Source organism: Pipra filicauda, unplaced genomic scaffold, assembly GCF_003945595.2.
Source record: "Pipra filicauda isolate LSUMZ 115617 unplaced genomic scaffold, ASM394559v2 scaffold128_size5466820_pilon, whole genome shotgun sequence".
Classification (NCBI taxonomy): Eukaryota; Metazoa; Chordata; class Aves; order Passeriformes; family Pipridae; genus Pipra; species Pipra filicauda.
The window spans coordinates 4,619,743-4,637,172 of NW_024103751.1; the positions used below are offsets into that span (position 1 = coordinate 4,619,743).

At 40.6% G+C, this 17,430-nt stretch overlaps 1 protein-coding gene and 1 long non-coding RNA gene across 3 annotated transcripts in view; one reads left to right on the forward strand and one right to left on the reverse strand.

The window, feature by feature from the left end:
• Positions 1–216: 216 nt before the first annotated feature.
• On the reverse strand, positions 217–8,048 carry LOC113989842. Of its 2 annotated transcripts, XR_005567072.1 has the most exons (5): positions 7,855–8,048; positions 5,462–5,597; positions 4,415–4,553; positions 2,244–3,123; positions 217–2,093 (listed from the first exon to the last, which is right to left on the reverse strand). It is a non-coding gene; the product is annotated as an uncharacterized LOC113989842 (long non-coding RNA). The 2 variants fall into 2 exon arrangements; XR_005567071.1 differs by having other exon boundaries at positions 217–3,123.
• Positions 8,049–8,135: 87 nt separating this feature from the next.
• The window catches only part of GPR63 (G protein-coupled receptor 63), a 34,579-nt gene continuing 25,284 nt past the window's right edge, over positions 8,136–17,430 (forward strand). The window contains exon 1 of the mRNA XM_027724748.2: positions 8,136–8,516. The gene's annotated coding sequence lies outside the window, so the exon portion shown is untranslated. The remainder of the gene's footprint in view (positions 8,517–17,430) is intronic.

A 17,430-nucleotide genomic window follows, 5' to 3' on the forward strand; every position in this document is an offset into this window, starting at 1 on the left:
CAGTAATCAGCATTCGTAAGAATAGAATGGTGTGAAATTCTTCATTTTTAAATGGACATTTTACTTATTCTTTGGATATTTTACATTTCCCCCTAAAAAAACCCAACAGGTAGCACCTTCTTTTATTTCCTATAAAATGAATTTAAAATATCTAGATTTTTAAAATACAAAACTAAACCAGCAAAGAACCTTATAAAAGAATAGCCTGCTGTCTGTTTCTGCAATTGCCTTTACAGGTGTCATACATTACTGTTTCATGTGGATATTGAATAGGTAAGAACTAATGTGCTAAGCAAAATGTAATATGCAAAATGTCTGATTGCTAGAGAGCCATTACACCTCTATGTAAAATGGATACGAACAAATTTCTTTCCTCACCCAGTTTGTTTGACTGCAAGACCTTCAAGTCAAAGAGTGCATCATGTACGGGATGTCTGCACACATACACACACAAACAGCTCAAAGTCATAAAGTCTCTGATAAAAACCTTTAATTGTTCACTTTTGGTATTTGGGCATTGAAAATTTAGAAATTAAGAAAAAACCCAAAACCTATGAAAATTTCAATGATGTTTAAGGAGCACTTATTCCCCTCCTTCTTCTACACTCAGCATGGAGATCATCAACCACAGAAGAAGCAGCTGGCTTTTCTATCACAGGACTCAGGTACTGATCCAAAAATAATTCCAATTTGCTCTCTCTGCTGTCTTCCTAGCTAAGATCTACAGTGTTTTCACCTTGTCTGCCTTATACCAAAGATACATTTGAGCTTATTTAAACTAGAATTCCACTTCACTCCAAGTAGAGCTGTTCCTTTGGAAGACCTACAGCACTGGGACCAATAGACATATTCATGGATGATATGAAAAATGGTAAAAAGTAATCGTTTATGGGATTCAGAATGAAATTCTGGTTAACATTGCTTCTAAAATTTAACAACAGTATTTAATTAGCTTTCTCTGAAGCACACAAATTGTCACAAAGCACTTCCAGATCTAATGACCAGATACAGCTCAGAAATGTTAAAGTTCTTGAGACTGAAATTCTCTGAAATCCCTGCATGAGTTTGTCAAACAAGAGGCAAAACCCAGTGTTTGGCATAATCTGAAATGGTAGTGAGAAAGCATCATTTTGCCTTACCTCTAATGCAACTCTATTGTATCCACATTTTGAATGCTCTACAGTTTTGGTCCTGGAATAGGACCTGATAAAAGTTAGGGAAGATACATAGCAAACAATTGCAATTATTAAAGGGATTAAAGGTAGCGGCTGTCTTATGAGATCAGACTAAAAAATTATCAACTAGGAGAGCACTGTGGCAAGACTTGTTTATGAAATCACAGAGGTGGCTGAAAAGATGAATATAGAACCATTTTTCACCACATTACAATTTTGGCTTATTTGGTGGAATTAAATTAAAACAGATAAAAATAACACATTACTTTAAACAGTGGCTAGTGTATTTTTAGACTTGCTGCTGAAAGAGGTTGTGGCAGCAGATCCCAACAGTAGGTTCAGACAAGAATTGGATAAGTTCACATACAAAAAATCCAAAAAATGGATAGTGAAAGGACTAAGCAACGATTTATCTTCATAAGAGCCATGGAAGCTACAGGAGTACAAAGAACATGGTTTGAAGAAGGTGGCCAAGCTTGTGTGCACTCTATGAATAGTTTCTCCTACTGCTGCTGTTTCTATTTGTTTTTCTGTTTAGGTATGTATTAGCAAAACCTTGAAGGCCCCCTAGGGAGGGAGAGGGCTATAGGTAATGAAAACAAGGAGAAAAAATTGAACAGCAGTGAACAACAAATGATAGAAAGGGAAGAGTTACAGAACTAGAAATACACAGATAGGGAACTGGAGGAGGGCATGAAGCAGAGAAGCCCTGACATCACCCGTTGCTTCTCGAAGATTAACCAAGGAGCAGGTGGATGCTGCCCAGTGATGCTCTGCCTGGAGGTGTGGAAGGATGATGAAATGAAAGGACACAGGTCCCACTGTCACCAGGATCCCCCCATCAAGCTTACTTCTTTTGGTGATGTTAACAACCAACATGGGCAGGGCCTGGAAGCCGTTGATGAGGAGACCCTGCAACTGGAAAGGGCCTTGGTTAGGGAGTGTATAAATAAAAAGTTCAGAGGAAAAAGTGCAGCTAGAAGTTCAATGAGCATTTCTGGAGGAGAGATGGCACCCTCCTCATTTGATGTACACACAAAATACCTGATGTGCACCAGGGTCTCTTACCCCTGTCTGAGACAAAAAAAAGATCCACAGTCCAACCCAGTGGGGCATTTCCCATGTTCATGTATGTTCTTAGACATCTTCATTCTCTCTGAGGAGTGTGAATTGTAAAGGCCTCCACAGGTGAAAGTCACTGTTAAGTTACTAGTGCTGTTCTAAAAATAGTAAGGAATATTTAGGACAAAGGGTACTTAAAAAGAATTCGAAAACTTACCTAATCTCAGGTGTAGTTAAAATAGGGTAGTAACCTTTTTAAAGAGAGAACTGAAAATTATGTGCAACACCACAGTAAAATTTTTATATTCTTATTAAATTGACTGAACAGAAAATTTTGTTTTAAACTCATTATTTCATGTTCATTCTTTGCTGAAGTTAATTGTTCATTCATAGAAGGGGATTCCAACACAGATATATCTCAGTGGTAAATGGTTTACCTTACTTAAGGTAATGCTCTCTTTTAATGATGAGTTTTTCACCATTGTTTTTATTTAATTGGAGGATCTGTGAAGCATTTGTCATTGGTTAGCAGTTCAGAAACCTGTATTATTATAGGGACTTTTCGTAATTTTCTAATAAATACCATCTATGTTGTCCATCTTGATTTACAGCATCTATTAAAAGTCAAATTTGCTGATTAATGAATGGCTACAGTTCTAACAAGATGCACAGAATTAGATTTTGCCTTACCAAATTTGTGACATCACAAAAGAAAGGTGCTTGTGGCAAAAGTCCTGTTGTGTTATCCTCTTCTTAGAGAGTGTAGTTGCAGAAAACACTGGACACGTTCAGATGATGCACTGTAGATAATTTCCTGCGTTAAGACATTGAAAAGCCATTCCGGCTAGTTTCACTAGACTATAATGTAAGGATCCCAAAGCATTTGCTGAAAAATAAAGACTTAATTTTAATTTTAATTCCTACGTTATCAGTAAAAATAATTTTGAAAACAAAGATACCAATATGTACCACAAAGATTCTACTGAAAATTGTATCAAGTAACTGGAGTAGATATGAAGCTGAATGTGACAGAATAGCAAAATTCCAAAACCAGGTACAGCTGGGATTGGGAAGGGGCAGGACTACACTTCTTTTATTACCGTCTCTGCATGGAAGCACAAGAAACATTAAACTGGGAGGAGGGAAGGGCAGAGAGTGGGGGAAGAAGTTTACTGTTCCTCTCTAGGAAACCTATGCATCAAGATTTTTTTGCCCCTGGTTCCTGGATTACCGAACAAAATGAAACAAATGTCATATTAAAAAGAGTGTATCAATTTCGGTAATACTGGACATAGCCTCCCTGCCAAGATCAGAAATACCAGGAAATGTCCAGCATGTTAACTACAAGGGGAGGTTGGTTGGTTCTATTATGTGAGAGTCCAAATGAAGAGAAGTGTTAGAAGTCTTCTCCATTTCTTAAAACTGGGACATGGGTTGAAGATGCATGGTTCTCAGAACTGAGCTTTAGGAGCAAAATATCACATTGGAGACAACTCTGTGCCATGTCCTCCACTTCCACAAGCTTCCTAAATGATTATAATTGCTGAAGATCCAGACACTTTAGGGTCTTATAGAGTGGAAACTGAATGCTGAATTTTCCCAAAACATTTTTTCGTATTGATGTGAACAGTGCAGAGATGCAGTAGAGCTCGTTTATCTTGCTTCAAAGGCAAACAGTAGCAACTGAAGCAGCAAATGGCCTTTGAGAGGCAGGTGAATTTATGAGGTTTGTTGACCATCTTTTCATCTTTGTTATGAGAAATAAAAGACATATTACTTCAATAGCAGTCAGATGGCCAAAAGAGTATAAGAGAGACTGAACGCGCGCCAATACTTGAAATTATATATTAAATTATCTCATATTTGCTTGGCAATGGCACAAATTTTGCTGACATGATTTCTCTTTCTCTCTTACCCTCAGAATGAAAACAGGATAGAAAACAAAGAACTGAAGCTGTGAGCAAATGACTAGTTGATATTTGCTGCACTGCAAACATGTGCACCATGGATTTTATTTTTCTAGAGAAAGGTGTGAAAGCATTTTCATGCTACATTTCAAACTCAGCTCCAAGTCGCCAGCCTTCTGTACAAATGCTCAGATCAGTGTCATAAATTTCTGTTTCAAAATAGCAGCCTGTTTTTTCACTCTGGTCCTTAACTCACCCAGTCTTTCTTACCTCATGCTAGTTACTGTGGTAAACAGAGCAAAAGACTTGTGTAACTTCAAGCACATGAATAAATGCGCCAAGGTCAGATCTTGGTACTGTTCCTTCATTGTTACACTATGCTGTGGTTTTTCATATCTTCAAATTCACTCTATTACAAAAAACAAGCAAAAAAGATGATAAGGGTGTTTTTTTATGTTGGATATACCAGAAACTACATTTTGAAATCTTTCTTTTCTCCAGGGCACAGAGTTCAGAGTCAGCCTTGAAACTCAAGACTCTATTGGGATTGTATACAACTAACTGCTTAATAAAATAAGTGCAAATATAAAATCTTTCAACATCTGACATTTGTTCTGTTCATCTGCATTTTTTCTTGCTACTGTTAGAAAAAAAAACCACCAAAACCCTAACTGCGTCATTTTATCATCTGTGTTTAATGGTTTTAAAAAGCAGACTCTTCATTTTTCTTCCATTTCAAGTCTGCCCCAACATTACTCTTTGGCCTCTTTAAGAGAAAGAGCAGTCATGTTATGTCCTGATTTCCCTTCAAATGAGACTAATGGTTTCACAAAACGGTCTGACCATTTGCTCCGAGTTTTCGCATACTATATCAAAACCCATCACTGAACAGAATTAAATATAATAAATATGAATAGAATAATTAGAAGGAGTGTAAGTAATGCCAAAATGTTCATGTAGGATGCTTTCAATTGAGGACTGTTTCAGGAATTCTGACAGTTCCACACAAAGTGAATTAACATAGGCATTATGTTACTTATATTGTAATAATAATAACAATTTAATGTAATCAGTGCAATGATGAAGTGATGAGTCATTGCTCTAGGAAGATGACCAAAGAATCTGGAAAAGGCTAACAAATACAGCAGTCAGCGATGATTCCCTGCCTTTACTATTACATCAGGAACTAATGAGACCAGTGTTAGAATAGTAGACAGAAAGAGACATTCCACCTTCAAGGCCTTGTTTACACTGAGGCATTACTTAGATCATTTCTATTTTACCAGACTTAGCACAGTTTGGAGCAGTAGGACATACCAGCAATCAGCAAGTTGTCCAAGGCTCTCCCTGGTAAATGAAACAGAAAAGGCCAGTGCTTCATTCAGCACTGCTGTTCCACACCACAACAGACAGAGGTGCATACTTTTCTGTTACTGCAAGAGAGAGGAGAATTCTGGGGAAAAAAAGAGAAAAAGAAAATCACAGTTTATGACTGCTAATTAAATTCAGTCTCCCTGTGAAATCTACTTCTGGGGTGAGGTAATTCGGAAGATCCTCATTTGCACAAAAGAATTTCTTCCTAACTTCTTCCTGTTTTTCCCTGTTTCTTTGGGTCTGAATGACTAAGCTTTTCTAGTCTTTTCTCGAGAAAACCTTTTTGTTTCCATCCAAGGAACAGCTGGAATAACTAGCCCTTTGTATTTTAAGTTATTCATTAAGGTTAAATGGCTTTATCTTCAAGCTTGTCCTGAGTAACTATTATAAGGTTAACCCTTCCATAGCAGTGAATCCAGATAAGTTTCTCAATTTTCTCTGAACCTGGCCAGACACAAACACATATGACTATGCCCTTGCTATGGTTCATAGCTGTTGCCTCAACATCTATTTTGATTTCCCAAAGCAGCACTGAACATCAAGGAGAAAAAGGTCACAAACCATGAAAGGCAGTTTCAGAAGGACAGAGAGAACCTCATCATTTGTTTCTTTTTTATTGGTAAGACAGATAGTAATCCCCAATATTGTCCAGATACAACTAGATTATTGTGAGTCATATAGGGGTAACAAAAACCCAGCAAACCCACACAAACCAAAACCCCAAGCAGTCAGCTCCCTACACAGTCCTGCTTGGCAGAGTCTTCACCCCAGCCACATCCCCACAGATCATCATCCCCAAATCTCTCACAAATCTGGGTGCTCCTTGGCAACTTCACCTAGAAAGCAGATTCTTTTCTGCTTTAGTTTCTCTTTTCAAATTAGACTCTCCAAATGCTTTCCTAAAGCTCCTTCCAAAAACAAAGGAAGAGGAGATGTGAAGCTCATACCTAAACCAAGGGACATTTACACAAATCCATTGGGTACAATTAGGCAGACTGAGAATTAAACAACTTCTTGTATCCACTGCTATATGTAGTTGCTTGCTTTGGCAGTAAGAACCAAACATTGTTAGGTTTAATTACTCAAACAAACCACAACAGGATCATTTAAAAACACATTGTTGCCTCTTCCACAAGATGGAGTGCAGTGATAATATCTGAGAATTTTCAAATTGAATCAATATATCATGCCTCCCCTATGCTAGAAAAAGCCTTGAAAAACTTTATTCAGCCACAGCAAAACAAATCAGAAGCTCCAGTGGAGCAGGTTCTCACTGGTTAGTTATGCCTATTTCAGATGGGAGGAGTTCAGAGTGCGTCCCACAAAACAAATAAGGTCCACAGGTTCTTTTCCTTATGCATTCCAAATGAGCAGCAGAACTTAGCAATTTTTCTCTGATGGGAAATTACAACCAAAAAAGTGCTCACACCCACTTGTTACACAAGATGTAGGAATAAAGAAATAATTTTACTCAGTAAAGAATTTTTTAAAGCTGTCATAAAGAATTGCTTTTTCTCTGTATTAGCTTTGCAGTTCTCAGCCTTGTGGCTGCTGAACTCAATCAAGACCTGAACTTCTCAAAAATCAAAGCAATATCAGTGCTTTGATTGGATGTAGCTGCTAGCATTCTGCTGGCATCCCATCAGCTGCATGCTTAAGAGATCCATTTGGGAGAATGAGAAGCTTCCTCATTCTCTTCTTTCATGGTTTGAGTTCACTGTGAGCAGTTGTGATCTGATGTAGAGACTTGTTAGCTGGCAATCAGGCAAATGCACTTTGAACAGGAAAAGGGATTCTGAAAGACTCTTCCTTATTTTAGACATCAAGTTTTGTAATACAATACAGAGTTTTCATATCAGTTTACAACCTTGTACAGCTATTTGTTATGATATAGTGAGTCTTGTCAGTAATACATAATTACTGAAAGAACTACTGAAAACCACAAAAAGCTACCCGGAACCATGTAGACTTTGGCTTGAAACTACAATTTATGGCCTTGCACTTCTCAGCATCAGCAGTCACCCTATCCCAGTTCGGAAGCGATAGGGCTGCCAATGCAACGTACTATGCGACCTTAACGTTGCTAACTATATCCTGTCTGGCAAACCTTCCCCCTTACCAAGTTAGCTGTGACATAAAGGCTTGTGAAGGCTAGTCCTTAAAAATCATCTAGCACAACTCTCTGTGATAAAGTGACTCTTAGAGATATACTAATTTTCCCTTTATGTACACAAGAACTGCAGTACCACCAAGCACATAACATATTTATGTCCCTGCCCGGCAGGAAGCTTGGAGCTCCTCTGCATTTGTTAATCCTGCTTTTCAGCATCTTTTACCTCGGTTTTTAAAGACACGCCTCCAACTTTACAGGAACAGCGTGCTGGCGCTGGGCGGTGAGAACTGGAAGGGGTGGCCTTGCGGAGCGGCTCAGCCCAGCCCAGCCCGAGCTGCCCGCTGGTGCGGAGCGGAGGGTCGGCGGGGCCGCTCCATCGGGAGCGCCCACGGGCACCGGGGGCGGTGGGACCCGCTCGGCCCGAGCGTGCGCGCGCCCCCGGGAGGCGGAGCCGCGGCGCGGGCGGGGCTCGGCGGCGCTGCGGCGGCGGGACGCGCGGTGCGGGGAGAGCTGCCGGCGCCGGGCAGGGACGGACGGACGGACGGAGGCAGGGAGGGGAGAGAGGCGCTGGCTCGCCTGCCTGCTCCTCAGTCCGGCGTTTCCGCGGCGCTGCTCGGGCAGCAGAGGCGCCGCCGAAGCCAATGGGGAGGCGGCGCTGAGCGGGCTGCCCTCCGCGGGAGTCGGCAGCCGAGGGCAGCGGCGCGGCGGGCGAGCAATGCCTCTCACTTCTCCGCTTGCGCTTCCCTTCTTCCTCCTCCTCCCGCTCCCGGCTCTGAAGCTTTTGTTTCCCCCAGCTGCTGCGATGGCAGGAAACTTCCCGGAGGGATGGGTTCAGGCCGCGCTTGTGCTGCGCCGGGCTCCGCAGGGCACCGGCCGCGCCGTGAGGTGAGCCGAGCCGGGGCGAGGAGCGCTGCCGGGCAGCAGCGGGAGCAGCTCCGCGGGGCCGGCGGGACGGGCGGCAGGAGTGGGGAGAGAGTTGCGCCGGGAGCGCCGCACGGTTATGCCGGTTCGCCGCAGCCGGGATCCCGCGGCCAGGAAGCCGCTCCAGCCCCGAGGATCCGTATCCGTGGGCTAGGACGGTTCGGGGGCCGGCGCCCCGAGGAGGCTGCGTGGGCACCGCGGAGCCGGGCGCCCCCTCTCCCAGTGGAGCCGCCGGAGCCGCGGGCGGGCAGCGGGGGCGGGAGCGCTGCCAGCCCCAGGTGGGCGCTCTCGGCCGCGTCCCGTGGCCCGTCGGGCCGCCCGTGGGGGGTTTACTTCTCCTCCTGCTCCTCCGTCGGCGGTGGTGCCGGCGCGGAGGCGGCGTGCGGGGGCCGCGCTTCCGCCGGGGTTCCGTCCCCAGGAGGTGGCCTGGCTCCCCTCGGCTCTCCTGGACCGGCCCTCCGGGCCGCTGGTCAGGGGCACGGGGTGGGGCTGGCTTCTTGCTGTCACCTGCTTCTTTAGGCTCCTGCTTGTGCACAACTCTTGAACCTGCCGGTGTCAGTACGGTGTGCGTGTGGCTCCTGGAAAAAAATAGAAGTGCCTCGCTTGGTTTTGATGATTTTTCATCTACTTAGACGAGTATGTCATTTTTATTTGGGTGTGCTGCATGGTTTTCCTCATATTTGCTTTGTAAAAGTCAGATAATACAGTGCAGCCTACTATATATATATATGTATGTATATATATATATATGTATGTATATATAAAACCCAAAACATATAATGAAGTTTTCCTTGTAAATCAATAAAAATCAATAAAAACACTTTTCCAAGAAAACGGTTGATTTACGTAAAGATTTACAGGTAACATACATATTTTAAATGGTCAGAGCAAGTTAGATCCATGCCCAAGAGGGCTGTTAAATGAAATTGTTTGTCCTTACTGAAACCATGAATGCTTAAGCAGTGGCAAAAGGGTTTTGCATAATGCATTTTCTGTGGGACATCTTACACATTCTAACATTAGAGCAAAGGTGTCAGAGGCATCAGATTATAAAAAGGGCAGCTTTAACTGGACCGTTTCTAGATAGATGAAAATGTAAAAAAACTTCAGATTTGTTTCAAGATTAATGACATGGAATAGCTGTGTGTTGTCAGTTGTCAAATGTGTTTTTACTGTTGTTTTTTTGCACAGTTCTCTATTGTGAAAATGTATTTGCCAAAATTGCTGTAGCTCCAGGATAACATAATAGACTCACCAGTAATTACATTTTTAGTCTACAGAAGCAAATTTGGTAATGACTAATAATTAGAAGAAAAATAATTTCTAAATAACCGTAATTTGAAATATTTACTGCCAAATGATCAGCCCTCAGAAGCACAGCCTCTTACGCTATTCTACATTATTCATGTAGAGGGTAGCCTTACTGTAAGAATGTATTCTAAATGTGTAAATTTTGTCTTTTTTTAAACTGAGAAAATAAATGAGACTGTGGAAATTAGTAGATCATATGCGAAGTCTGCCTACTCAGAGGAAACAGGAAGAAGCTAAGATGAGCTCTACTAATTTCTAATTTTCTTCTTGTGTGCTACAGTGCGTAGGTGACTTTTGTCAGGTGGTGCTGATCAGGCAATGCTTATATGCTTCATCGTTGCATTTGCCACTTTTAAAATATTCCTTTAGGAATAATAGCAGATGAAGCCTGGAGAGGCTATGACCACTTCTCTGCAGCTAATTAAATGCACCCAAGGCTGTTTTCTGGTTCTGAAGCCAACTCTTGTGGATTGGCCCTTGTCAATGCTACTGAACTCTCCTGCCTTCCAGAATGGGATAGCTGAGTACAAGCTAGTGATTGTGACTGGCACCTGGCCTGTGTTAAATCCAAAACCATACCTCAAATTTGCATGGGAGACCTGTAGCTGCCCTGCGTTAGAAGAATGCTGTGCCAGTCTGACAGTTCAGCAGTCTGTGACTGAGGGAATTCTGTTTCCTGGGAATAATTCCTGGCACTGCTTGATTTACTAGTGTGGACATAGTCTATCTGTAACAGCCTATCTGCAGGTAGCCTTCCTTAACTCTGTACTCAATCATAGTGATTTAATTTCCATTCATTGAGGATCTCTGACACTATAAAATGCTGCTTTTCATGGTCAGCTGCTTAGAACTGGCAGAGCTTTCTTCCTTTCATCTCCACTTGTACACGCGGGTGAAGAGGGAGTAGGTGAACGCGTGGTGGCTTTCCCACTTCTCAATAAAGGAGAGGTAAACAAGATCAGGGAAAGGTTTATGTGACTTGTTCTGCTTGTCTGGAAATGTGTTCTCAGGGCATTGCGTGTCCATAAGGAATCGTGATGGCTAGAGGTGAATGCAGTCACATGGTGGTTTGCTACTTTCCTAATGTGTTACAAGTAGCAAGTTAGGCAGAGCAAATGTTGGGGTTTTTTTCAATGCTCTAAAGGGTGTCAGACATCATTGTTACAAATGAGGAAAGTGAGGCAAGAGGAAGTGTAACTATTATCTGAGGAAGCATAGTTGTAGGATCCAGAAGTAGAGTCTCAGATTGCAAATTGTTCTGTCAGGTTGCAGTGCTTCTCATAGACATATAAAGTACTTTAATAGAATGGTGTACTTCTTATCTCTGTTATTTATTGGCAGCCTTTATTTTGCTAACCTAGCTAGTAGTACAGTTTGAACTTAAATAGGGTAATTGTTTAACCATCTCATTTCCAGTTGAGAATAACACTTAGGTACTTATGTAAACCTTACATATGTGATGGGATTGGGTAAATGTTCTAAAGTGCTTTCCCAAACCGGCAACTAGGCTCAGTGAAATTCCAGTTGATTTCATATGAATGAAACCTTGTAAAATACAGTTCTTAATATTGAGACGTTTCAGTGCGTGCTTTAGGAGAAAGTTGAGCTATCCATTTTTTTTTTCATGTGTAAAAGCACTGATTCAGCAAGGTGACACACTGTCACTGTCTGAGGAGTCCCACTGGTCTGAATGGCACTTTGAGAAATCTCTTGCATAACTGTAACCTAATTTACATCAATCTAGATGTTTATTATACACAAGCCGTGTTTAAAAGAATACTGTTAAGACCACATAAGCCCAGGAGTGTTTGGAAATTTAAAGCTTTGAAGTGATGATGATGTGGCCTTTGGGAGCTGTGCTTTATATTGTCTGGGACCAGGTTTTTTTCAGGGCACTTTGCATCTCAAATCAGGCAACCAAAATTAAAGAATGGTTATGATTTTTGCATCTCTTCCTTGATTTTTCTCCTCCTGGGAGTTACTAAAGCAAGGCTTGAATTGTGTTGATTAGGTATGACATAGTGACAGAGAATAATTGTGGAGAAAGCAAGGTTTTGGACACTTGCTCATCTTGATGACTAATGCACTTTCTAAAGGAAGCTGGATTCTGTGTGGATAAGTAGTATTTAGTCACATAGTTAAAGGCTATATCTTAGTGTTTAATTTCAGTTCTATAACTGCTACTTCTCAAGGCTTCAGAGCTTGACTTTTGAACCATGATAGCATTAATTTTTTAACATAGTTTTTGGGTGTATAATTTCCTCAGTGCTTTTTTTTTTTTTTTTTACCCCTAAAACAGATAGAAGCAAAAGATGTATTTTTTTCTGGGGTATCTTTGATCACTTCTTATGTCTTTAGCAGAGTTAGAACTCTCTAAATGCCAACTCAGGCTGTAACTGTCCAAGCTGTAGCAGTAGATCATGATCAATAGGTGGATTGACAACAAAGGGAAATAGCATACTTTAAACATGGATTATGAAATGACCCACATTACCTCATAATTTTTATGTAATATGATGTCACTGACTTAAGGAGGATGGTGAAGCTTTAATGCTTTGTTTCCATTCTGTTGTCCACAGAGCAATGCTGTCTGGTGACTTTACTGTTGTTTTCCCTGCAATATTTTACTGACCTGTTTCTTCTGGGCCATCTTGTTGCCCAGCTGCTGCCTACATTTTTCTGCCAGATCCTTTTCTTTGTTGATGTAATATATAATTTGTAGTTGCTAGTCACTTCTGTTGGCCAGTTAGAATATTTTATCCTAATCTAGCATGCAGCCCTCTAGTTGCATGGGTCAGGTCAGCTGGCCAAGCAGATCAGGTCAAGAAAGCAAAGGGGAAACAGGCTTTCCTGTTAGATTTTACAGGCTTTCTTGAGGAAATAATCACTGTTATAGCCTAAGTGGACTGAGGCTGGAGCATAGAACTACAGAATAATTGAGAGTGGAAGAGGCCTCAGGAGGTCGTGTAGGCCACCACTTGGCTCATGGCTGAGCCTGATTGAAAGTTAGATGAGGTTGCTCAGGATCATGTCCACTTGGGTTTTGAATATCACAGAAGATGGAGATTCCACAGCCTCTGTGAGTAACCTATTCGTGTTTGACCACTGTCACTATGAAGCTTTTTCCTAAGGCCTAACTGAAGTGACCCATACCATAGCTTGTGTGTGTTTTCCCTTGTCCTTTGTTGTGAGCCTCCAAGAAGAGTCAGATTCTTGTGCTCATGAAAAGCAAAAAGTATTTCTCAGATGCTTAATAACACGCTCTCTGTCATGAATATAGATAGCTTTTGCCAAGCATGTAAAAACCTATCCTCTTCCAGTCAGGTTTGCACACCTTATTCAATAGCAGGCTGATCAAATCAGTTGAATTACTTTTTTGTTTCTGTGGGCAAAATAAAAATCTTTTGCTAGCCTTGCTTTTTGAAACAGATGTGATATTTGAAATTTTTCCTTTCTTTCTCCCGCATGATCATGCATTGTATCTTCCATCAGGTGACTGCCTCATTATGTGCAGTGAAGGGATGCTGTTGGTTTAGGAGGTAAATCTAAGTCTTCAAGCTGAGCTTCTGAAAGCCAACTATCTTGTCCTGTGATTGTGATTTTTTTTTTCAGCCTTGTTAGGTGTATGGACCCCTGCATAGCAAATTTAAACCCACTGACTATAGGCTACCTTTCAGGGCTCTGTTAGAAATGATCTACAGAGTACTGTGGTGGCACTGAGATGGTCTCAACTAGCCTTTCAGGCACAGTCAGTGGAGAAAATAAGCCTGTCCATAAGGTGGTTTATGATACATGTGGCTGTATTACTTGCTCAGTGTCTTTCTGCTTTGTATCATGAGAGTCTCAATGGCTCTTTTAGCCTTGCTATCCAGCTTTTAGGACAGCCACGTTTAGGCAAGGTTAATCCTTAATGAGCACCTTTTCAGTCCTTTTTTTTTCTTGTCATTGTTCAATATATGATCACATGTCTTATTTACAACCTATTCTGAATGCTTAATAATTAAACTTCCATGTGTGTTTCTTCTGTGGTGGTGTTCATATCTATAATATCTCAGTTCTTAAGGAACATTTAAATTATCTTCATTACCTTATTGTCTTGTGCAAGTTATATTCTCGTTTTAAAAACAGAAAAAGGGAAAAAAGTGATAGAAAAATGTTCACAAACAAGAGGTGTTCAGTTTGGGTTGCTTTGAGCAACAGGGGAAACCTTTGCAACAAAGCGGAAGAAAAAGCGTGTATTTTAATGCAAATTGCAAAATAATAATCCTGTCTTTCTAAAGCTGTTTTAGAACTTCAAAACCTGATACTGCTTGGAAGTGGTTACTGCTACAAATCTTCTGCATCAATAGCATAATTCACACAATTATCCCTTTCAAAGGATTGTACAAGGTTCATTGTGTATAATGATAGAAAAGAGACTGATATCTTGTGAAAAATAAAGGTGACTTTTTTTTGTCAGACTTGAAAAGTAATTTGAAAACACATTATATGTTGATTAAGTTCTTCAGTAGATAATACTCCAACAAGTCTTTTATTATTTGATCATTTTGATTTCCACTCTTCTGTCAGTTGTCACTTCTCAGTTTCTCTAGACCTTTTTCTTGAGACTTACATGAGACTTGTGGATGTGTTTAGGAGTACTGAATGTAATATACACATGATATTTTGATGTCACTAACTATATGTGTATATGCTTTTGCACATCTAAACTCCAAAGTGCAGGTAATGTTTTCAAATTGCATTTGTATACAAATTACCTGTGCTTCATCTTATTACCAAAGTGATTTTAAGAACCAAAGTAAATGTCCAAATAAAAATCCAAACTTCCCACATTTAACCAAAGACATGTTATGAAACATTGAAGGAATATGTGTGCTGTATTTGCATTTCCATTCTCTCAACAGTGCAGTCATGCACACTAGTACCCCAGACCTTCATATGCTTGTATTGAGTACTCTGGGTAGAATTTGTGGCCTGGAGAGGAACTACCTGTTTCTTTTTGAAGCAAAGTCAACTGAATCACAGTGGGGTCTCCCACCACTTGTCTTATTTCTGGTGTGAAGGGTTCATGAGTTGGTAGAGTGGAGAAAAGCTAATTCCATCCGTCAGACTACTGAATTCGTTCAGCATGTCTGCTGAAGCTCCAACTGTGTCATTTATGATAAGGAGGTGACATTTAAAAGAAATTTGGCAATATTTAATAATGACTCATAAAGACATGTTGAGAATATTTATAACAGGGAGAAGTTGATTTATGCATTACTGATATTGGGACATCTGCAGCTACTATAAGAAATTTCCCTTGCATTTATTACAGGGATAGGGATGGGGTTGAGTGCATTTGCTGACTGAAGTTGTTTTGCCTCCCCATTCCCTTCATTTTGATAAGAAGGCAATTTCCAACTGCATTCATCTTTTCTTGAGATATCAAATCAAAGCATGAAATCTCAGGTAATAGCACTTCAGCTGTTGAACTGCTAGATCCAAATAAACTGGATTAAATGTGTATTTTCAAGTCCACTGCAAATAATAGACTTGAAAAAGCATCTCCACTGTACACTGCCAATAGAGAGATATCCTTCGATATATTATCAACAAGGCTGAAAATGTAACAGCCCTGGAATATTCTCTCTGTTTTCTGCGCTGTTTTGAAAGTTTGTCTCTATTCTTGAATATGCAGCTATTTCAATAAATAATCAGGTTCTTCGTTTCTTGATGCCAGTATAAATGAGTGTGAGTTAGGCATCGAGTCAGAGGCTGACCAGTTGCTTTGGTGGTCTTCCAAAATTTCACACTTCTGAAATGATGAGACAGATGGGTGATCTTGATTCCGTTGTGGTGTTTTGTGGGCTCCTGACAAGCTTGGCAAGCTCCAGAGCACACTGAGGATCCCAGCATCTTAACTCCAGAGAGGGGGGCACTGGTGAATCACTCCTGGGGTAGGCTGGTGTCAGCTGTTGACAGGGCAATTTCTGTTTTCTGAAACTACAGAATTGTGAAATGTAGAGACATACGTCTGAGTCAGATTATGAGGCAAATGTAGATACATAAGGGTATTAATGTATAGTACTGTTAAGAAACAAGAAAAATAAAATAAATACATGAAATGGTTCAGTTGAATTTGCTTTCCAGAAATGCATATTCTGTCTGACTACTGAGTAAGCTTATGTGGTTACTTCAAAGCTGTGTTGAAATTAGGTGAGATCAGTCTCAGCCCTAGTAGGAAGAAAATGGGGAGGGGTATGGTGTGTGTAAAAACAGATGCTGATAAGGAAACAGACTTACCTAAGGCCTGAGGTTGGGGCTTCGTATTTATGAGCACTTACTAAAGTTGCCAGATGTTGCCAAAAGGCCTACCCAGTTCAGCCTGCTCAAATCTGTCTTCAGTTGCTGTCAGCAGGTCGGAGCAATATGGACTTGTGGGCCACTACTGTACAGTAGAGTCAGGCAAAGCTATGCAGGTTTGTCACTAAAATGGCTCATTGCATGGCAGAATCCTTCTGTGGATTAAAGACTGTTGATAGGTCTTTTAGATATAGGCAATGAGGAGGTGGTTCTACTCTACATAACTACATGAGAACGAAATTGCCTTTTGCAAGGTTGAAGTTGCCAAATTCATGCAAAATGGTGTATGCTTAAAATATATTCTGTGATTTAAAGTTGCATCCATTCATTCTGGTGATAAAAGTCTGATGTTATCCAGTTTAATTGGGGAATTGCTAGTTATCCTCCAGGTCTTGAGCTAGCTTTCCAGAATATTTTGATTTGGGGATTTTTACACTCTTGATGTTTAAATGTTGCTGTTTGGGACTGGATTTTTAGTTTAGTTTGTATAGATGTTATTTATAGTTTAGATGCAAAAAGTTGAAGAGTAAGTATTTTTAAGACAAGTGGCTCTACTTTGTAATGTTATTAGCTCTCATCAGGCTTTCTTTGGCTGCCGTTAGTAGCATTGCATCCCAGGTCTTTTAAATTGCTTCTCTTAGAAAAACCTTAAGAGAACTGATTGACCATGTGCAGTTCTGAAGGCTCCTTCAGCTGGGCACAGTGAAACAAAGATGAGAGAAATATTTCTGAAATTCTTGGTGGGAGATATTCTCAGTACAGGAACCTCTTATTCAAACTAGAGCAGGGAAGTTTGTGTGTGTGTTTTAAGAACATTATTGCCTTTCCAGATTCATTTATACACTCACTAATCATGATGACTGTATGCTGTTTAAAATATAAATGTTTTTGAGCCTATTTCCGGTGTATGAGAGGATATGGTTTGGGAATTTAGCTTTCTGCAGCCAGATGGATTATAGTGTTGCTAAGGAAACAGACTATAAATGAAATGGCAACTGAATGTCCCTAGAACATCAGACTGCTTGAAGCTGGTATTTTAAACTCATTTAGGTGGGTAGATAGATGATGTGATGAGAAGTTAATTTCCTGTATTTTACAGTTCATTAATTTTTTATTGTTTTGTTAGTATTTACAAAAGGTACCTTAACTTCCCACTCAGACCACCTAGTGTGTGGGTCACTGAACAAAAATTTGCTATTGAAATTAGGAAATGGACAAAAGC